The sequence below is a fragment of the Coloeus monedula genome, assembly GCF_965178545.1.
Source record: "Coloeus monedula genome assembly, chromosome: 10".
NCBI classification, from domain to species: domain Eukaryota; kingdom Metazoa; phylum Chordata; class Aves; order Passeriformes; family Corvidae; genus Coloeus; species Coloeus monedula.
This window is the reverse complement of record NC_138790.1, coordinates 20,636,753-20,660,608: the sequence shown is the minus strand read 5'-3', so window position 1 is coordinate 20,660,608 and position 23,856 is coordinate 20,636,753.

Sequence of the window (23,856 nt, the reverse complement as noted above, 5' to 3'; positions counted from 1 at the left end):
GATAAACATCCTTAGCCAGAAACAGAATCCTGCACTGCAGCTTGATTACATCTGCAAGGAGCAGTGATTGCCCTGACTATTTGAATACAAAAACAGAGAGTGATGGCAAGCAAACACAATCTGTTTAAAGCCCTACTGATGAAATACTTTCAATGCTCAAACCAAGGGTTTGTCAGTATTCCAAGGTGGTGTGTGCTCCCCCCATTGATTGTAGCAGTTGTCCCTAATCTGGGTGGGGAGACAGTGAACACAGGGGCAGTTTTCCCAGGAACATGCAGCTGAACTTTGTGAAGTAAAAGTGAGGCAAAATGGCCTCATAAAAGATTGCTGGAACAATGTAGTCAAGAGGAAAACAGCCGCTGTGGATTTCTTCATGCCAAGGCTGGATGCTGCCTAGAAGATAATGTTTGGACAAATCTAACTATTGTGCTCAAGCAGAATGATTGTAAGAACTATCATGATGCATTGCTGTTATTTGCTTTTAAACCAATTTTAAAGACCTAATTGATACTACCAAATTTATTTTTAGGGAAAAATCCTTAATCATGAACAAAGGTATTATAAAACTTAATAAAAGAATGAAGCCTTTGATGACAAATTTTTTTCTACCTTTGTTGCATTAGTGGCCTCTGTGTTTTGAGGGCCTCTGTGAGTCTCATTGATATTGATTTTATGCTCTGGGTCTGCAACAGGTCAGACGAGATGGATCTCTAGTAGATATCACCTGGGAGGCCACAGTGTGTACAGTGCAGGTAGCAGCATTCAACTTCAAAGGGTTACTAGAATTTTAATGGGTAAATTATTACAGAAACAGGTTTTTGTGGAATAGCCAGTCTTCTTCCTTTCAAGGCCCATTAATTTAAAGGAAAATAGTAAGGAAAAAAACAAACCAAAACAAAACCAGAAAAACCTAATCCAAATCAAATCAAACCAAACCAAAAGAACTTATTCAATTATTTTGGATGTCTTCACCATTTTTCTTGTGACCAGGATATTGTTATGGTACGGTTGTGTTCTGATGTAGAAAGCAAAGAATTTTCTCTGTTAGTGCTTAATTGATTTATATATAAACACGTACATATCCAGTATATATTGCTGATGCAATACCCAAGGGAAAAGAAAGTAGCAAAACAGACATTTTGGTGTGTTTGTTGTCAGGAAATGTCATGATTCATCTTTCATGAGCATCTGCAAGTATACATCTGCCAAATCTATTTTACTAAAAGCTTGTTCCCAGCCAAACATATTCTCACCCCAAGAGCAGAACATTTTTGATTGACAAGTAGAAAAGGATTAATGATTATTTGAATGTCTCTACAGATTCCCACACTCCCATTTTCTGCTGCACAATAGGAACAAGGACCATGATTCATTCTCACTGTCACATGGTAGGAATAACTTTATCGTTTTTCCAGTTCTGTACACATCCTTCTGAAGTGACACAGAGGGAACAAACAAGGCTTTACAGGATGAGGAGTAGGGCCCACCCTCAGTGGTTAGCTCTGCTTAAAAATGCACTTGGTTCCTAACTGCTTTTTCCAGAGCATTGCATTCTAATCTGCATGAGGCACTACTAATGAAATGAAATTTATGGAAGTTGGTGTCATTCTTGTTTTGCTCTTAAGAGGGTCTATGGCAGTCCAACAGATAGAGCTGTGGTAATTATCAGAGCTCATCAGGCCACACAGTTTCCTGTCTTTCTCTGATTTCATTCAGTTCTTGCTCTAACACCTAGAGAACAAAATTTCCCTTACAGATGTGCAACGAAATTGTAACCAATATTTTAACAGGCTGAACACAAAAATTGCACTGGGGCATTAAACTTAAGTTTGATATCTTCTAATAAGGATTTACTTTGCTATTCTGTGACTACCCTTCAGTTTGAGACTAAATATTGCAGAGCACATGAAGTTGCTATTGAGCTTCCTGACAGTTCTGAGGCATAGTCTGTTGGTTTTCATTAGGAGCAGGGGAGAGAAGGGAGAGGAACTGTTCTTATTTATTTTGGCAAATGGAGTTGTCAACATCTTCTGAAACCAGCAAATGGTAAGCCCAAACTGGGCACATTAAACTTAATTTGAGCTCATTGAAATAACTTCTGTCCCATGATTAGGATTAAAGCTCAGGTGTTTTAACATGCAGTGTTCCTCTCTAATCTTAAACACCAGGTCATTTCAATATGGAAATGAAACCATGCCCTCCAGATTGCAACTGAATGTGGATAACATGACATCATGGTTTGCCATGAGGATTATTTTTGGGTACTGTAAATGATAAAGTACAGAGAGATCTCCAATGATTTCCAAGTATCATTTTGTAGCATGAGAAATTAGAAAAAAAAAAAAAAAAAAAAGCTGTGTTCCAACAGTATTTGCTGACTTTTCCTTCTTCATCCTTAGTGGTGAACTGACAACATTTCATTAGTTTATATTGTGTTTCCTTCCTCAAAAGCTCCATTTCTAACTTAATCTGGTTTTTTGCTGGAGAAAAAAAAACTTGATTAACCTCATCTTGTTTAATGTTTAATTGTATTTTTATCTTCTCTCTAAAAGTAGCAAACCCATCAGTAAAATGCTTTGGTGTGTATAAATTCCCTGTTGCTGTCCACAAAAGCCATTTAGAAGGATTGTCCCCTTTATACTCTTTTTTTTTTTTGTTCTCTTCACTGACATAGAGTAAAAAAAAATATTCAGAACAGGAAAACAACAGAACTTTTTGTGGTTCATTTCATTTCTAATGTGGGGTGAATGAGTGTGCTTTCTGTGCTGGAAATGCAAATACCTGTTTTGGCTAACTCCCTCCCCATTCTACTGCCCACCCCTCTGGGGTGCAGATTTGAGACATGGTCTCCTGTATATAGAGGATAAGTGAACTAATAAAAAATAAAGTACATAGGAGGCCGGAGTAAATGGAGCATATAATTTTTTCATGAACTGGTCTCTTAAGTTTCATTTTGCAAGGCAGCATGATTTTCTACATATTTATGAAAATATGAAAGAGTGAACTGGATGCTTAATGTGAAATCTCCTTAGCAATTTTAAGTAAGGCTGTATCTTGCTCTCCCTGTCAGAAACCCAGGATCTTCTGCAGGCACTACCACAAATGATAGCAAGATCTGTTACCAGTTTCTGTAATACTGCAAACCTTCCTCCAGAGCTACGTGTCTTACAGAACAAGTCTCCGTGCCAGTTTGTGCTGTTTGGTAACATGCAAGCAAAAACATTGTCAAACTGATTCTCAAGGATGGAATGTGATGCTTCAAGAATAGAAGTTGCTTAAGATTTGTATCATTGTATACATATAAAATAAAGTACAACTCTTAAGAGAGATGGGTGAATATAAACTTTTGAAAAAGTTACGAGATAGAAGTGGGGATTTTTTTCTAGTATCCAAATGGTGTTTTCAATCTTGAAAGCTCTAAAGCAGTTTATAAAGATAATTAGGCATAAATGTCCCCATTTCACAGCTGTGCAAACAGAGGGAAACAGTTCTGTAACCTACTTACCAAAATCTTACAGAGGTAAGCAAATCTTGAGCCACCAGATTGCAAGCACTGGTTCGTTAACATTGCTTTTGTGTGCCTGCTTCTTTGTAGCTAAATTAATTAATATTGATATATCAAAGCAGCAAAAGTAGACCTAGATCTCATTTTTGTGTAATGTTAAATTTCTTTGATAAGACATCAGCTTCAGAACAATTCAATGCATTTCAGTTCTCTGCCTCATTGCAGCCTTTGAGTACCACTAAAATTTCCAGTTTAATGGCTAGGGAGTTGTAAAGGGAGAGGTACGTGCCTGTAGCACTGCAAGAGCAGCACGCTCAGGAATGGTGCAAGGAACCATCCAGGTGCTACCCCAAGCACCATTTGCAGGGCATTCAGGAAAGGTGCCTGTACACAGACAGGCTTTGCAGTTTTCAAAGTACACAGCATATAGGCTCCTGCTTTGGCAACATCTCCATGACAACTGCTTTATAATTCATGCCACATAATACATAACTTTGCTGTTAAAAAAAAAAAGAAAGAAAAAAAAGGCCCTGCCAACATAACAAGGCCACTTTCTTGAAAATTAAATGAACCCGAAAGATTTTTTAGCAATCAATTAACCATTAAATAAGGCTTAAGGGACATTAGACACTGAGAGTGACAGTATTTATGGCTTTGATGTGGTCATGAAATCTCATTCTTTGCTTCTCCACCATTCACACCATTTCAAATCCCCATAATTGATACTGATGCAACATTTCAGTCAATAGCTATAAAAGGGAATGAGGAGCACGAAATGGCTGTATGGCATTTAATGAGTAAATACTATCCCACTGAGCTTCAAATTTCAGAATTTTTTGCTAATCAGTATTGTTTTAACTGAGAGTTGAAGCGTTTGAGGCATGTCAACAGGTTTGGGGATTGGCAAACAATAGAACGATAGCAAAGATAATGGAAGAAATGTGTTCTAATGTGGTGCAGAGAATTAAAACTATTAAAATGCCCTTCCCAGTTATTGCTTCAATGCCAAGGTAACCAATCAACTAAAACTGCTGCTGTAAGATTAATAGACATTCTGAAAGGTATGAAATGCAGTGTAAGTTTAGTTCTGTAAATTTATCAAGACAACAGAAGCATAGATAAATAGTGAGAGGGAGAAACAGACACCTAGGTACCAAGTTTTTACTGGGCATATCCTACTTCAGGAGGCAGAAAAAGGAAACAAGGGTAGCAGGAAAAGCATGCTATGTTCAGTGGATTTTGAGCATCCTATTAGTAGTTCTGGTTTAATTAACATCTTCTTGTTTTTAACTGGTAATTTTATTTTAAAAGTCAAGTCTAGGAAATGTTGGGACACAGGCCTTGACTCCTTTCATAGCATGAAAAGGGGATCTGCCATCATAAGACTGCTCAGCTGTTTTTATGCTGGCTTTTGTATTTGGAATTGTGTGTTATAATGTATAGACTATGTATTGATTTCAGAACTGAGGAACAGAAACTGCACAAGATATCAATAGGAAGGAATTATCAAATCACAAATTACTTCTGTTGGGTTATGAAACTCAGTTAAAGAAACACCAAGGCAAAAAACACATTCTGGAATGAGAAACACAAGTCCAAAACACAAGGACCTCCTCATGAGACAAGTTACTGACTTAAGTTTACAGGTTTTAGCCACCAAAAAGACAAGCTGAACTCCCCAGTGAGACCTAATTCAGAAAAAATTACTTTACTGGCCAAGTGACAGCAGCTGTGCAGAGCTAATCCCAAAGCAGGGTGTGCTTATATCAGAAACACATAATGATTTTGACTGTTTTCAGACTTTCCTTACTGCCTTTCCTCCAGCAGATGAGAGGAGAATTGAACTGAAACATCCAGCAATGATTCATAACAGGACTGATGCTTCACCCTTTTCAGCAGGGTTCCAGGTATGAAGTATTATTTTCAGATTTATGTGACTCTGGAGCAGAATTTGCATTGCTTGGTTTACAAAGAGGTGGAATTTTGGTTTGAAAATGGACAAAATCTGGTGCTCAATCCTAAGGAATTGTGGCAATTCTTTATTTCATCTGTTCAGGGGTATATACTAATGTATATTGTGGGGTTTTATTTGTATTGACTGTCATGTTCCTCAGTTACTGGGGCCTGTGCTTCTGCAGAACACTTAGAATTTAACAGCGGGGGAGTGGAAGAAGGGGAACATCTTGTACAGCATAAGGACAGTTTAATTTTCCACAGCTAAAAATGATAAAAACTCCCAGTGGAGTTGAGCTGCATTTTTCTTTTAAACAACAAAAAAATCAGCTCTTCTCAGTAGGTTCTACAAAGTCCATATCCAAACTTTCGCTTTCAGTTTTAGCAGCAGGTTGCATTAGAAATACTTAAATAAGGAATGAAGGAGAGATTTGCACGCAAATATTGATGTCAGTGCAATGGCAGAGATGATCAGGTGCAATCTTGTTGTTGCTAATTCCAGAGTAGCTGTGGGTCTGGGCTGAATGAAGCTGGGCCTTCCACAGATGAACCTTCTCTGTAATAGCACTGTGAATTAGGGAACCCTTTTCTAGTTTAATTATGTTGACCATTGACAAATATTCATTTTCTTTCTGACCATGTCACTCCATCTTTCGCTTTTCCCCCTAACCCTGTGTATTTATTCCTTTCCTATAGCTCTGGAATATTTCTTCCCTTGTACATCCAGTATTTGCTCTGTTAATTCTTCCTTTTTTCTCTTTCTTTGAAGACCTACTGCTGTGTTGAACAATATTCCTAAAACCCTGTCTTCAACTCTCATCCTCCTCTTAGATTTCTAGACTGTGCTGCTGAACATGCTGATACTTGAGTCTTGTACAATGCTAAGAATATCAGTATTTAATAAATATCAGTATGTGAAATGCACAGTTGCTATAAGAGAAATAAATAGCTCAGGAAAAAATCAAGATACTGCTCCTCTGCAACAGCCACTGGCTGCACTGACTGTGAAATGTAACTAATAACTAAATTGTCAGTTTTGGTGTGTGCTAAAGAAACCAAGCAATGTCACACACGCAGATGTTTACTTTCCATTATCCTGGCAACCCCCAGTATATATATCCTTGTGGTGCAATGTAAACTCCTTTCAAGATGACATTTAAGAGGAATTTAATCTGTATAGAGCACTAACAAACTGAAGCACAGCGGATTTATTCATTTAAGAGAATTATTCATTTAATTTTCACCATTTAGTATTTATATTCATTTACCATTCATTTATTCCCTTCATTTTTATTCATTTATTCATTTATCAAATATTCATTTTAATGGTTTTCATTATCACTATAGTAACTGTAGGGACAGATTTGCAATAATTTTTTTCCTTAAATAGGTTTATTCTTGGAAAAACCTACAGAACAGGGTAAGGCCACTTGCTCTGTCAGGTTCATTCCTTTTTCTCAGAAGTGTTTGTCTCTTTACCCCCCTTGTTTCCTTACAGCTCTCCCTACTTTCTCTTAAATTCCTCTCTATGTTTTATGACAGCAGCTTAGTTCAGTGATATTAGACCAAATGCTTGACTGATGTGAAGTACTGAAATCTGAGTGTGCTATTCAGTGCTTTCGACACAGATTTAGTCTGCTTGTTTCTCCATATATTTTTCTTTTCTTTTCCCTGTATAATGGCTTTTCTTCGAAAATTCACCGCTTATTCCCTTTTAATGCCAGTTCTATTTCTATGTAAATGAGTCCCCTGCAAGCCAGGAAACAATGACCTTCTAAGCAACAAGTGTTTTGAACTACAGCAGAAGAAAAGTCTAAACCTCTGAAAATATTGGGTTCTGTGAATTGATTTCCATTGGAGCATTGAGAATTCAGGTATTTGTTGGTTTTTTTGTTTTTTTTGGGTTTTTTTTAAAAGTCTTATTTTTCTCTAGTATGAAAACAGTGGATGAGTAATATCTTTCAACTTCACTGAGCATCAGATTGTGCTTTTGATGAGAACAAGGACTGGACCATCTGATACCTTTCGTATAAGACCAGTGCTTTTGAGTTGGAATTCTAGTTCTTTTGTTATAGCTGCGTAGACTGATAAGTACTTACTCAGTTGAGTCCTTGAAGTGCATTACCAGTCACCTAAAAGGATATCTTCTTATGTGTAGTGAAACTTTATGCTGGCGAGCAGGATATTCACAGATGGACCCAGGCTTCTTCTTGGTGAAGAATTGTGGTTGTTTGTGGTTTTTAACTTTCCAACTTCAGTGAGCCCTAATATCCTAGAAAACATCTCTGTGACTACCTTAGTGCTTCCTTGCATCACAATTTCAAACCAGTGGCAGTCTTCTCTATCTAAACCTTTTTTTCCTTAATCAGACACCGTATTTGAAACTTAAACTCAATTGTCTTTAGACAACTCTAGATTCAAGCCATTCCCATCATGCAATCTTTCACAGCATATCTGTGCTCTGAGTTGTCAGAAACTTTGGTGCTGTGTTGATAACAGAAACACAACTGAAATACTTCCTGAATGGTTGGTTGTATATATATTTAACACTTGCAATTTTTTATTATTACTGTTTATATCACCAGAATAGAAAAAAATCCCTGATGCTTATAGGAAGCATCATGAACTGGGTATTCCCTACAATTCTATATCAAGTAAACCAAACTCCTTCAGATATTTACATTCAGAATGTTATCTTTGTTGCCAGAAGAGCTAGAAGTAATTTTCTTTACAATGTGATCTTAAGTTTGTGGAGTGTGTTGTGACTCTGCAGCAAAAACTCTTCATCCCCCAACCTGAGGCTGCAACTCTAATTTTGAGAACCATTGCTCTGGAGGCTTTTTATCAGCTCCAAAAATGTCTTATCTCTGGTTGCTTTTAGCTGCATAATAAGAGGTCATTTGAAATAGGTAATGTCTTCTTAAGGGTTTATAATCTAAAGCCCACAGTTGTCAATGAACATTCATTTCAGGGACTCTAAATCCAGGTATTAATTCATATTATGTAGTGTTGGCAGTAAATTCAGTAGTATTAAGATATGAGGAAATGGACTGCCTATTAAAGCTAGACAGAAATATTCTGGTGGCATTTAGGTTATCAGATAAAGCCTTGGAATTCCTGTGAACCTAAATATTTTTCAGCAGTCTGCCTCTTTAATTAACCTCTGCCTGAGAAAGCAATCCTCTTTCCAGCTCACCTGTCCAGCTCCTCCCAGCTCCTGAGAATTCTTGTAGCTCTGGAGAGGAAGTCCCAGGGCTTTTGGAGGGCTGCAGTTCCATCTGTGGGGTTACAGCCTGCAGGGGCCTTGGGCCCTCCTCTTCCTGAGGCTCATTTCTCTGAGGGTGAACCTGGAAGATTAGGCCCAGACACAGTATAAAACATCATTAATATAAATGTTTATTCTTCTTTACACTCAAAATAATTTTCATCAAAATATTAGAACTTCCTAAAAAAAAGTTGGTTTTTTTTACATCAGTCAATGAAACTTGCTTAAAAGAAAAATAATCAAGGTGTACATTCAATTAAGAGGAGACACAGTTTGTACTTTCTTTCATCTCATCTTCTCGTGCAGCATTTGAACGAGTTTTATATTTGAGAGGGTTTCACTCCCTTCCCCCTCAGCAGAGACTGAAGTCAGTGGGAAGAGATCTGATGTGTGCTTTACCCCTCTGGTGTGTGCATGTATGTTTTTTCATTAAATCTGAACATTAACCTTATGGCCTTTAGGCACAATACTTTCTGAAAAACTTAGGCGTGCTGATTATTGCTTGCTTTCCAACTTCAGATCCTCTTGCAAACACTACAGGGACCTCATTAAATTCTGCAGCTGTATTACCCTCCTTCTTTATTAACTTCCTTCAAATATCCTGCCGTGGTCTAATGTCTTCTCTTGTCAGCTTCACTCCACTTTATACACCTGAAGGAGACTTTATTGTTCTTATTTCCTTGCTCTGAAAACTTCATTCATAGCCAGTTTTGACTTCTCAGGATATTTTTTTTTAGCTCATCCCTCCATTGTATCAGCTTTTGTAGTCCCTTGATAATGTTCTGTGCTTTTTACGCGTGACATGCATTTTTTAATCATTATTTTAATTTCCTGATTTAAATCTAAATAGGGCAAGAAGAACAGCAGAAACATAGATGATCTTGTAATCTTTTCCTTCATCCTAAAAAAGGGGGAGAACTTACAATAACATGAAAAAATAGTCTCAAAATCTGGAAAAACCTTAGCTTTATTTTTAGGAAGCTGTTAGTCCAGTGAGTAAACAGGTGGCTATAAAAGGCAGTCCAATTCACTGGTGTATCCTAAAAGTTGGAGCCACAGCCACTCTCTGCCTCTTGAGTCTGGCCACAAGGGCTTTGTATGGATTCTCCCAATTCCTGCTTCCACTCCAGGCTCTTCTGACCTCCATGGCAAACACTCATATTCCAAGGAAGATGGAACATGCTTTTGTAAGGGAACTCCACCTATTATATCCTGTCTTACCCTCATATTGGCCTGTCTACAGAGACAAATTTCATCCTTAATTTTTTTTACCAGTTTCAAGAGACTTAGTTTTATACACTTCACTGACCATTACTTTGTCACATTATTTCCAGTCTCTTATTGTTAGAGATTGAACTTTTTGGGTCCCAGCTCTGTGTCACTCTCAGCAATAAATGAACACACAAACACATTTCAGTAAAATTAAGGATACTGGAAAAATGAATATGAAACTCCTCTTCATGAAAACTTGGAAATTATATAGACAGGAAAATTATTTCAAGAAAACAATATAGTAAAGAAATGTAGCAATTATTCCATGCAGTAATAGCTCAAATCAGCATTTTAAAGAAGTCTATATGTCTGCTTCCAAGTACTTATGATGCTCAGTGCAATCTTTAAAACAAAGTCAACTAGGCAAGACTAATGCCAAATCAATTACAGTCACTAATGTCTCATACAACTACAGAGCAAAAATATTCTGAGTTGAATGTAGCATTCATTACAAACAGCAATACATTCATAATCTGAGCTTCTCAAATTTAGTAGTCTGGTGGAGTACAGGGGAGAATTTACCATGTGTTAGGACTTTCCAGGACAAGTGCTCCCAAATTTTTCTTATGGTTCTAGTCTTAAGGTTCATTTTTTCATGGTTGCTAATGTTTCTGCCATGCTGAAATGGAACTTGGGTCATTGCTGTATTTTACAGGAAGTTGAATATTCAGTGTCTTACTGGTCTAACAGCTCTTCATTCTGATCACTTAAAAACTGTTCCTGTTGATTTCAGAATGTTTTTTGAATAAATCAGAATTAATAATGAGATGCAGAACTCAGTTTCTCAAATGATTCATGGGGGTTTATTAGGAAAAAATAGATTCAAACCTGGCAAAATTACTCCTGCCTACAGGGACATATCACTGTGATTATATTTGTCCAGGCTGACAAGAGATCAAAGGAAACCCTTTGCTCTAGCATTTCATTAGATCAATTTATGGGGCAATTCCGGCTGCCCTGTCTTGTGTTTTACCACCCCAGTATCCTCAGTAGTCCGAGAAGCAATGATGGTACCAACTCCATGTTCCTTGCCTCTGTGTCTAAGCTTTAAATGTTAAAATTTGATCATACAGTCATGGGATCAATCAAGACCACCTAATTCCAAACTCTCCCCATGGGCAGGCACACCTTCCCCTATCCCAGGTTGCTCCAAGCCCCATCCAACCTGGCCTTAGACACTTCCAGGGATGGGGCAGCCACAGCTTCTCTGGACAGGCTGTACCATTTTAAAAGTCAGAAGATGTGTCTTTGTTACTATTTCTATCAGCTGGGCTCTCTGGGAATTTGATTCTCATTTGGCTGCTTATGCTGGTTAGTTCTCACTGACCACACGATGTGCCCCATCCTGGCTGTGTGAACTCAAAGTCAGACCAAGAGCTGTGCAGGCAGGAAACCTGCAAAACACACAAGACTTTTCATCTGTACTGTGTGCTTGCAGCTGTGTGTTTTCTTGTCACAGCACTGCTCATACAGGGATATGTACACGTGGAATTCAGGTCCAGCAGCACTATGGATGCATGACTTGGAAAGCTCTCACAGAAATCAGACTGAAAACTTGTTTTTTCAGAGTTGGTTGCTTGCTTGTTTACAGGGGGTAAGCACAAAGGATGAGCACTGCAGATGGCTTCAGGCAAGGGCAGATCTAAAGGAGAGGCTGAGTCTGGGGCCATCTGGTGTGCCAGCTCCCAGGAAAAATCAGTGACTTGGAGTGTAAGGCCAAGTCAGTGACACCTTCTAGAAACTGCTGCTGCTGAGGAGCGTTTTGCTCAATTTGCTACTATATATTCCTGCTGTAATTGATTATAGAGAATGAAAAGAACTACTAAACCCACCTCTCATGGTACAAAATAAAATGTTAGGTCTTTTTCATGGCTGTAAAGAATGAGAATAGAAAGCAGAATTAACATTTGTTTCTAACAACTCATCTTTACTCTCCCAGGATCCTGGGAAAACACCTGCTGAGTATCCTAGAACTCCTAAAAGATGTCCTACAGAACTGACATCCTTTTCAGCTGTGGGTCCCAGGAAGTTTTTTTTCACATCAGAAAAATTATGTTTAAGGAATAGTTGAAAATTTTTAGAACTGCTTAATTGTTAAAAAAACCCCTAAAAGTGTTGGTGGGGAGGGGAGAGGTAACATTTCAACACCTTTTTACTAAGCTTGAACTAGAGCCTCATTATTTGCACATATGATTATTTTGCTGTTTGTTAGTTCTGCTGTGGTTTACTTGGGGTTTTCCTGTATAAATAACTCCGAGTAAACGTGCACCACAACATAAGCTTTGGGATGTGTGTTTATTTATAAGCTCTTACAAGTTATAAAATATACTTTGAGTTACTTCTGTGTGTGTTTACTGTAAGGCTAAAGGTCCGTGGCCCTCTGCCCTCGTGTCCCTGGCATGAAGGTTGGTTTGGGTGACCTCAATCTGTCAGCTCCATCTCAGAGAATGTGTGAGAGTGTGTTTAACTCATCCCCTGGCGTTCCACAGTGTGGAAGTTCTGGGCTCTCCAACAGCCTGTCAGGAATTCAGCCGATGAGACGTGTGAATCTCAGAAAGAGAGAAATGTTGGGCAAAACATTTTGTGTTTAGTGAGAGGCATTTCCTGACAAAACTCTGCTGTGTTGAAATGTTTTCCATTCTAGTTCTGCTTCTTAAAAAACTAAATTTGCAACCAAATGCTGCATAGTAAATTGATGTAAATTGTAATTTACGTCAGAGCAGGCTGTGATGCAGCAATGTCTTTGTTCCCAGGGAACAGAGGAGTTGTGGCCAGAGCAGAGGTTTGCTCACATCCCAAGTAGTAAGGCTGACTTTGTCACTGCTATGCCATCAGTGCTGACCAACAGCTTCTCTGAGCTCCAAAATTCTGGCTGTGAAAGAAAGCAAAATCTTAACACATTCCCAATTACTGTGATTCTTATCCTCATCTTTGTAAGATGTGATTGTCCTGCACTACCGAGTTCTTTTATTTGCTAGTTATCTATACAGATTCCCCCCATTATCATAATAGTAGTTCTCTTTTATGCCAGTGTAAATAAATAATAGTGTTTCTGAAGTCAAGGAAATTAAACATCTTGTTTTATCAATTCAAGTGAAAAAAAAAAAAGAATCAAGCCCTGTATTTGTTTTATTCCCAGCTTTGCTTTCAGCAAAATTTTAGATGTGGTAAATACCATTAAAAAAAACCCCCAAAACAAAACCCCGAGTTCTAACATTTCCAACATGCGAGACAGCACCAAAATATAGATTTCTTAGTTTCTTTGTATCTTAGTGTGTATATAGAATTAGTACAGAGCTCCAGAAAGATATGAAAGAGCCTTACACAGGGAGCAAGAGCACGATGCCAGGCAATTAGTGTTGTACTGTGCTATTTGCTGTGCCCTATTTTCACAGACAAACAATTTCTGCCACCAAAAAATGCACATGAAAGTTCAGAAATTTCAAGACTCCCTGTGGTGCTCTAAGTTGTTTTTTCTTCTTCTGTTGTTTTTGGTGCTCTTATTTTCTTCTAACCAGTGCTGTCATAAATTACTTATTTTCCTAAAGGGGGATTTCATTCTGTGAGAGGAATTTCTTTGAATTTCAACAAGACCTTACTAAAGAAGGTGCTACCTGCTCCCATTTTCAGTTTCTCAAAGGTATAGCTCATCCAGGGGGGAAGACTTCTTGTTCTCCAGGCACCCAGAGATAGGGTATTTGGGACAGTTAAAAACAGAAGGTAAACAAAAAATTCTTGCCGTATTGTAAAAAACAGCCCTAGATTTCTATGTGTAAATGTAGTTTTATAGCTTTAATATAAGAATTAATAAATGTCACAAATAAGTAGTAAAATATAAGGCCAAGCATGCAATATTATTATTGCATAATTATTATTACATATGTAATACATATATAATTATTATTACAATATGTAATAATATTACATACTTCCTCTTATAAGATTTCTCTCTTCTGGAAAATAACACATGGATTAGGGGGAAAAATAAGATGGAATTTCAGCCACTGATGCTGTGTTTTTCTCCTCCTAGTCACAACAGTAAATACAGTTCCCTGAAATCTCATCACATCTGGCACTGAACACATTCCAAGGCTCCCGTGTCAAAGACCAGAGTGCAATCTTGCACATGGATCTACTGAGATCTATGTACAGAGTACAACTGAGTTTATGGAAAAATTTATAGCAGCTTTAAAGTAAGTGCCTCCTTTACAAGTGCTCTGGAGTGCTATTCTCTGTTCTGGAGGTACAGTCAGAAATCTGTCAGGTGTCCAAGGCCTGGGCATAGGGCTGGGTTGGGTATAGTCACTAACAGCGTTTAGGTCCAAGGTTATCCTAAGTGCTGGACCACCACATGATAGATCTGCAATAATTGAACAGTAATTGAAAATCCCTCTCCTCTACAGCTTCACCCCTCAAAGCAGAACCATAAGAAAATGTTGGGAATGAAGTAAGCTCAGTAACCCCAGCTGTCATCCACAGAAATGTCTTTACACCTAAGTAGTCATTCCTGCATTGCTGACAAACTTGTTTTCCATTTTAGCTTTGATTTAAAAGTAAAATATGTTGGTTTTTTTTTTTTTTTTTACATTTTGGCCATTGTAGTAAATTCTGTACTCCTAGATGTTGGCTTGTGACTGGAGCAATTTAATCCCTGAATGTCCCCTTTTAGTTCTTGTCTTTGCCTGAAGGTGAAGATTTCATTATGGTACGTGCTCATGCTGAACTATGTGTTAACCCAGCTCCTCCTGCCCAGTGTGTTACATAAATAAGGTAACACTTACACTCTCCCAAATGCTTTATCAGGTGACAGCACAAGTCCTTTGAAAATCCTTTTCTAGCTTGTGGTAATAGGTTAGGTTTTATGATGAATCCACTCAGGAGTTTGCCAGTGGCTTTGAGGGGAAGGACAAGGTATGAATACAGAAAAGATGGGAGGTTTTGTGGAAGCATTCATTAGATGGGCCTTCCATAAAATTCAGTGCCAAAGAGGCTCAGTGGAGGGCCAAGAGCTGCTGCCACTGTGTCCAGGTTGGAGATGGCAGCACCTCCTTCAGGGATAATACACATCCCACCCCTACTGTCAGGACAGGACAGTCCAGAAACTGTGCTGGGAATCAGTTGAAGTCAACACAGCTGTGCCAAGTACCACATCTGAAGGCTTTTGTCTATATTAAAATAGAATCTGCTTTTCAGGTCTGCAGCATTATCCTTCCAAAATCTCTTTTTTGCAAGCTACTGATGGGGAAAAGTCATATTCATTTAGAGAGGAAACTTCCCAGTAGAAGTTCGAAATGTCTTTAAGAACACCATGTTATCAAAACCATGTTTTCATGTTCTAACCAAGACTTGGCTCAACTTCACCTAGCTGAGGGTGATACTTTTGTTGTTGCCTGGCGATTGGCAACCCCCAAAAATGTAGCAAATAAGCATCTAGTCAGGAGTCCAGAATGAGCAAGATTCACAGCAGCTTTTCTCCAGTAGTAAAAATCTTGCTACTAAAATATGGTGTACTGATAGTTGTGTTTTTGTCTTGTTTTTCTTTGGTAGATCTTTAAGTTATCATGTAAGTGCTCACAGCATAGTAATAAGGCCCAAGACAGATACAGAGAAATACAAGAAAAATGTGTATGTTTGTATATGCCTTAAATGAGCTCAAATATCCTTTTATCATCCTGATATCCCTTATATCATCCTGCTAATGTGCTGGCAAGGCATGCAGATGTGCCTCAGTACTTAAACAAATTATTGTATCACAAGATAATTTGATTTTAGAATGAGCAAAAGCCTACACAGATATGCAAATCCTGTGCTGTTACAGTGGGGAGATCTAGCCATATTTCTTGCTTTCCCAAAACTTCACCTTTAAGGAGTTTTCTTGAGCCACAAGTGGAAGGGAGATTAGGAGATCAGCAGTCCTCCAGGAGGAGTGCTGGTTATCCTTCCTAAATTTTAGACAGTGATGTTCACACATGACAAAGTGGGACCATTCCCTGCCTGGGTGCCAAACTGCACCTCTTTAACCAGCTTGCAAGATTAGCTGATGATAAACTCTTCATTCATTTACTGTGAGGTCAAATTTCTCCCATGCCATGGTGGTGGGAGTGTTTCAGTTCCTTAGTACACGCTCCGAACTGCATCTTAAATTAACGTAAAAATTATCCATTTCTTTCCAGCCTTTATATAAGCACCTAAATGAAAACAGTATTAAGCAATTCATTAATGGCTTTTGCTCTTTGCTGTGTGCACTAATAACCAACTGCTCCAGTGGCACAGAAGGAGGGACTTTTGGGACATTTTTTACAGGGGTATATAGAAGAGTGGGGAATTTTTTGTAACTATTTTCAGCAGAAAAGCAATACTTTTTCATGAATATTGCATTGCTCTGAAAGTATTCTAGAAATAGCCTTGCATGACTAATTTCTTTTTTTTTTTTTTTTTTTTCAGCTTAGGAAGGTGTTCAGGGCATAGAATGGGAGGAATTTTGATTTTTTTTTTGAGGTATGATCCAAAGAGATTTCGATATCTTATTTGGTCTGAGAACATTTTTTGTTCTGAAGTTGTTCACTACCACTGTCATAGATGATTAATTAAACTGAAGCTGCAGAAATAGTAGCAATTAGTACCAATAGTGCTGTGCACCTAAGTACATTGCAAACATACATTTTATCTTACCTTTTACCCATTAAATGGTTCCCTTTCTCAGATAAGCACTGCTAATCTAATGACTTGCTAGATCACACAGTGAATCAGAGGGAGAGCTGTGGAAACAAGTTTAAGGGCATGAAGCTACAAATACTCTTGACTATGAGTAACTTTACTCTTGGGAGTATTTCAATTAACTCCAGGAGGGATTATGTAGGGTAATAAGCTCTGAACTTCATGGAAAGTGTTCTCAGGACTGGTCCCCAAGCATATTCAATTGCAGTCTTCACATAAAATCACATAAATCTGTAGTCAGGGACTTTTAATAAACATATTTTATGCCATAAATTACTTTCTGAGGAGGATTTTTAGAGGTATAATTTTACAGCATTGACCTCCAATAGACTCATAAAATTCTATCATGTTAAATGTATATTTAATGGCTTCAAACATTTTATAGTAGTGATCCAGTGGGCCTGGAGGACTTTAGTACTGCAACAACCTATTGCGTCAATGGATATTTAGAGAGGTTTAAAAAATGCAGATTATTGACTTTATTATTGATGCAGAGGAGCCACTATATCTTATCAGGCAATTAAATACCCTTTCATAAAGTGCTTATTGCATGGGGACTGAATTTATGGAAATGATGAAACTTAATGGCTTCACAGGAATTGTTACACCTGGTCTGAAACTCTTTTTGGGATATTAATATTTATTTTCACATTCATGGTTGTAGTAATGAGAAATTAAGGAATTTTGTAGTAAATTACAAATGTAAGTATGTAGATATAGAGGTTGCTATATTAATTTAAGTAAATCCTAAAGACAAATGTACTTGCATCATTTCTTTCCTGCCTTTAAAGTTACACAGTTAAACCAGCCCAATGAAAAGAGATGGCTGTATTTTGATAGCTTGTGTAAATCCAGAATGTGCCAGGTCAAAATTTACAATTTTAATTTTCGTTTCTACATCTGATTTAAGAACACTTACCCACACTTTATCCCTTTCCACTAGGGCTATAATTTTGCACAGATTATTCTGACATATATTTGATAGCTAATGAAGGATTTTAGATGTATCCACATACAATGTGGCATTGGACCTGGAAATTGCTCTGCTGTTTTCACTTGAGTTCCTCTGCAAATTCAGTCCTAAATTCAGCCTTCCAGTGAGCTTCCTCTGGCTGGCAGATTTTTCAGTAGTAAGTGTGTGTATTGTCCAAACAGGTTCCCAGAGATTTAATTTATTTTTTTCAAGCACCCAGATTTTCAGAGTTATTTGATGTTGGACACAAAGGAGTAGAAAATATGAGAAGTGCACCACAAGAATGCTGGATTTTTGCAGAGTTTTTGTTTCCTGCTTAGGGTAACATATCATCCTTCTGGAAATGAAGCTGCACCTTTGTCAAAAATTGCCACATCATTAAACCCCTCTTTTTGGAGCTCTCAGGTCTGAATCCACCCAAAGAGGTGTCTCTTGGTCATCTATTCTAAATTTTACTGTAGCTCCATTTAGTCTTTGCTCTGTCATCTCCTCTTACTTGGCAAAAGAGGCCAATTCAAGGAAGGTCATGTTGCTCTAGCCTGTGTAGTCCCTGGGGAGAGAAAATCTTCCAATTGACTATATAGATGTAGAATTTAAATAAAAATGTTTGCGGATTTTCTTGGTTTTACAATCTCAAAACTGGCTTTTGCCTTTGAGATTGGCAAAATGCAACTGCAAGATTTCTTTGTGCTGCCAATAACACAGTGTTGACCCTACTTGAGTAAAGTTTTCTTAAATACCCTCATGTTAATAAAGCCAGGTTTACCTATGTTACAGGTTTACCTGTGTTATCAAATAGCCCTGAGTTTTTTGTAACCTTTTAGAATCCCCAAATCTATATATTATGCCTAATGTATCGATTATGCCTAAAGTATATGCTGAAACATAGATGCTTGTATACATCTTGGTAGATTTGGGGTAGAACCAGAAAAAAAAATCACTAAACAGAGACAGTGCTTCCTAAGCCACTAATTTAAAGCAGTGCTTAAGATCACAGTTAACTTTAGGAATCTCTTTAGTTTCCATTCAAGTCAAGGATGAGACTTAACCTGAAGAATCTTTTCTACTAAAAGGTTTCTCTGAATAGTGTCCTTTCTAGTGTAATAATTAAACCAGAAAATTTTAAAAATTCTTTTTTCATCTTTGAATCGCTTTCTTACCACAGGGCTATGTATATATGATAGTAAAAATGCTATCACTTAAAAGAGGTAATTTCTCTGTTGTTTCTGTGAAGAAGCTTTATAGACTACTACAAAATTATTTAAGGTCTTTGAAATGTTTGTTTTTGACACTTTTGTTTTCATGTGGTTTTGGGTTTTTTTCCATAAAAAATGTGCCAATTCTATAAAATAAATTCTTTTGTAGAAGGAGACTGTAGAAAAGTCCCTGAAGTGCCTCACTTTGAGGAGCTTTGTTCATCGAGGTGTAGAGGGCTTTGTGAACCACAGGCATCATAATTATCAGTTTTTTCTCTTTTTTAAATCAGTGGCAAAACTCTTGTAGGCTGCAGAGGCAGCAAGAGTGAAAGGAACTGCTGTGCTTTGGTTTATTGTTCCATTTTCTGATTAACATCTTAAACTGCATTTCGATCATGCAGCTTCCACTGTCAGAGAATGCCTGATGGTCTTTCGTTGATCTTCTGAGAGAACAACAGCTCATCTTGATGCTCAGCCAAGGCATCTATCATTTAGCTGTCCCTCTCAGTTACTGTGTGAGAATGCAGCACAGGCCTGGCTCAGAGTGTCCTCACTCCATCTGGTGACCTGTCAGAAGAGTTCTTAGACTTCTTTCCTTTCACCACACAGCTACGAATTTTTTTTCTGCACAAAATGTATTTTTAACATTAAGTGTTGAATAAATTTAACAGGTCAGACTCCAAGTAAGGTTACTATCATTCAAGAAGTTACTCTGCACCAGTTTGGCCGCAGTGGCTGCCCAGAAGAGGTATTCTTAGCCTGCAGAAATTATTGTGTCATTTAACTGTCCCAGAGGTCAATGATAGAAAATAAAAAATACATCATGTTCCCTAACATTTGTTGCAATGAGAAGTATGAACAAATGCTGAAGTCTAGCTAACATATATCAATTTGACTATGGAATTGAGCCATCTTGGCATTTATTTCTTTTAATTTTCCTAAACAGATGGTTTTTATTCCCACCATGCAATTTTTTTCTCACCACTGTTTTTTTTCCTGAGCACTCTCATCTAGCTTTCATTAGCTTTTGTTCTCCACATATTATTCAGGCAAGTGTGCTGCACACAATCTAGGATTGCAATTAAACAGGAGCGGGAGTGGGGTAAATGAATGGCAGATCTGTACTTGTGCTTCTGCCAGAGATAATGGTGGATAGGTGCAAGGGTCCATTCTTTCTGCTACATGTTATGACTCTGTTATGTGTAGGTATTAAACAGAGAGGACCAATATTTCTCTGTTTCCTTCCCCTTTCACTTCTGCCTCGTACCTGTGTCACACGACATCATCAGTCACACAAAGGCCGTGTCATGTGCTTAGTTGTTGCTGCCAGAAATAATATGAAATCAGGCCTGGCTGACATGCAAAAAGCAGAGCCTTCTTTATAGCAGGCCAATAAAAGTCACCAACAAAAAAAGCCTGTGGATTTTTAATGGAGAAAAAGTACTAATGAATAGGCATTAATTGAAAACTAGGGCAAGAAAGACAGAGAAGAGGTAAGACAAATCAATTTCTATACTTATAAGCCTGAGTTGACAATAAACAAACAGCAATAGCAGCAAGATGCATTGGACCAAAATAATCACAGGTGCAAATGGTGGGAAGTTAGGTGTGAATAAATTAGTTTAACAAAGGTCTACTAAATAAATCCACAACTGAACACGAGTGGAGTGACTGTACAATAGAACAAGAGAATTTAAGATTTATGCCCTGCCTCTGGTAGGAGATATGATGATTGACTGTGGGAGCATAAAGAAACAAAAACCATGGTGGCTCTTTCCTTGGGCAGTGTAGGCTCTGCCCCGTGTTAATTTTATAATCTTCTGTAGAGCTGGGGAGCCTCAGTTCCCTCTTGTGCTAAACACAGAAGGTGCTCATGCCAGCTCCACGTTCAGCAGATGGACACGTGTGCATGAAAGGTGATGCAGAGGAGACATTTTGGTCTCAGTAACCTTGCTGTCAGGTGTCTTCATTTGTGATGTGAGTGGGGAGAATTTACAGAGTAACTCTGTGCTTCAGGTCTCCTTTTTACAATGATAACTTATTTTCCCTCGTGTTGAAAGCCATATTCAGGAACTGTACTTCAGTGTTCTCTTGCCTTAACTTCCTGAAGAGCCCTAAATACTTTGTTGGCTATTCCCAAAAAATTAGAGGCAGACACTGGGCAACTCATGGCTGAACATGGAAGAGGATATTTAGGAAAGACTTATAAGGTCATTTACGAAATCTTTGTTGCTGTTCTGTTTTCTGACATATAAAAATTGGTTAGTATTACCCAGATAATGAACAACTTGTGCTGTTCTTGCTTTAAGCACTGCTGCTTATTTAACCTGCACTGTCTGGTGTCCCAGTGTGCACGCACCAGGACACCTTGGAGGGAAGGATGCCGTGCCTTTGTGATTGCTGCAGAGCAGCCAGCATTCATTTCAGTTCAGAATTTTTCAACCTGAAATTACAATCATATTCCTGCTCTCCACTGGCATCAACAAAACCCATTAACTCTAATATCAGGACTGATTTTTTCTTATTAGGCATTTATTAAGAGCTAAGTATCTTGATAAAGCAGAATATTCTGCAACTTGACAGCAGAAGTGAAGCATTCTGGAGAGTGCTCCTATAATCCATCCTCCTTCCTGGTGGTGATGAATGTGCACCATGAAGAGATTAGATAATTTGCTTCACTTGACTAATAAAATGCTCTGTGCACTTTCTCAGTAGTCAGAGTGTTGATTCTGATCAAGTGGAGGACTTGGCTGATCTTGGGATTCAGCCGATAAGAAAATGGAAATATTTGAAACTCAGAATTGACTGCCAGCTACATAGTTTCATACATTCATCTATAATGGTTAAAATATTGTATGTTCTTAAATTTATTGCTGCTCTTTACAATAAAGAGCTGTCCCTGAATTTAAATAGTTGAATTGATTTTTTTTCTCTATATTTCCTAAAGCTCAGGAGCTCTTCTATCAGAGTAACTATTCCTGGCTCACACTTGAGGCTAAGGCACAGGCATGGGACAATGCTGTGCCATACTCAGAGCATTGTCTTTGCACTGCTGTGAAACCTACAGATTCCAGCTGATGTATCTGGGAAGAGTTAACAAATGAAAAAGTCACAGATGCAAATTTCAAGTGCATATAAGCAAATATTTTTCTAGAATAGTTAATATGTTTTTTTTCTGATCTGAATCTATTTGAGAATTCAGGTTGAATCCTATTTAATTAAAATCTAACTAATTACGCCGCTTGTTTCGTAGGATGGAATTTACACTCCCATTTCCCAGAAGTCCCAAATTGCTAAATGAATCTGCAATATCATATTCTAGGTACAGCTTTTTCTCTTTCAGTTGAACCTGTCTTACTTTATGTAATGGAGTGAGCTGCTGCATCAGAAACTAGGAATCTTATTTTCTGCCTTGGTAGCAAGGAGTCTTTATAGTTATTCAGTCTTCCCTCCTCTTTGTGACTATCATGCTTAGTGGAATATTTTCTACAGGAAGAATTGAGACTGACCCCAGTGTGTCTGCAGTAACTGAGATATGTTACAGCATAATGGTTAGGGGCATGCACATACAAAAGAGGTCTTGTGAATTTGTATCCTCTCAGGAAAAGGAATGCTCTCAAAAACTATTCTGGAATTTATTGTGTAGTTTAGAAAAAAAAAAAAAAAAGTAGCCTTAAAAGCCTCAGTTATTTTCAGGTAAAATACAGACCTAAGCATTAACTACTGCAATTACTACCTAGTGTAGTTCCCATTCACTTCATACACAAACTAATGTCTTCAGGTTTCTTTTCCCTTTATTCTGTGTGGTTGCTGAGAGTAGAAGGGAATAATAAGCCTTTGATTCAACACAGTTTGCACACATGTGCTTCCATACAGAGCTGTTACTTTAGCATTTTCCTCCTTTAGGTACTTGCTGTATTGTAAAATAAGCAAAGTCCAAAACTATATGCCTGTCCTTTATGCATTGCCCAGAAGGACACAGAGTGATCAATGTATGGATTAAACAACACTATCAATTAATCTTTAAGTTTGGAATGACTTGGCAAAGGTTTTCTGTATTATTCAAGACAGAATATGTGGCCCTGCAGTTTTCTTAAAGGAATTCTATACATTTCTAAACATTCATGCAGCAATTTACTAATCCATGTCTGTGCTTTGCTGTAAATACCTGAAAACTGCATTTCTGAGTTATGGTCAGGTGACCTGGGTATGATCAGATGGTGCCAAAGGTGCCAGGTCTGCAATCATTGGGGTTTAGTTAGTTCAAGAGGATGCTCATCTCGATACATTTTAATTAGCACTGGGAAACATGTATACAGTAGAGTGTGCACTGGTAAGATGATAGTGTTAGGATGGAAAAAATGTTTTGCTTTATTCTGAAATCTATTCCATAAGACAGTTGGCATGCATTTGGTTTAAAATGGCTATAAAAGTTCTGGAGGCTCAATTCTCCTTAAACCAGTGGAGTTGGGGAGGGGGAATACAATATAATATGTCAGGAAAATAGCAGGCATCATTTGTCTGTCTTAGCAAGGAGAAAAGTTGCTGAGATTTACATTTAAGGATGAGAAACTCCTTTCAAAACTTTTCTTTACAGTACTGCAGTTTGGGAAATACATAACAATGAAGGCATGTTTACTTTGTGTGGAACTCATGACATGATGAGGATAATAAGACCCTCCAAGGCAATAATTGCTTCACTGTAGGGTGCTTCTGCATCTCAAATTGCTCAGCATCTGGGTTTTAAATCATTTGTGTTCCTGGTGGGTAAAGCTGCCAGCTAAACAGGCAGGCAGACAAGTAGCATTTTTAAATTTACACAGCATGATCATGGCATGTGTGCATTTAAGGCTGAGCTTATTATCATCAGGAACTGTGATCTACACCATAGAGACAGACACCAAATAGATTCTGTATGATACAATCTTAATAAATTCTTTTCATTCACAAGGAAGCCATTCGGCTTATGTTACAG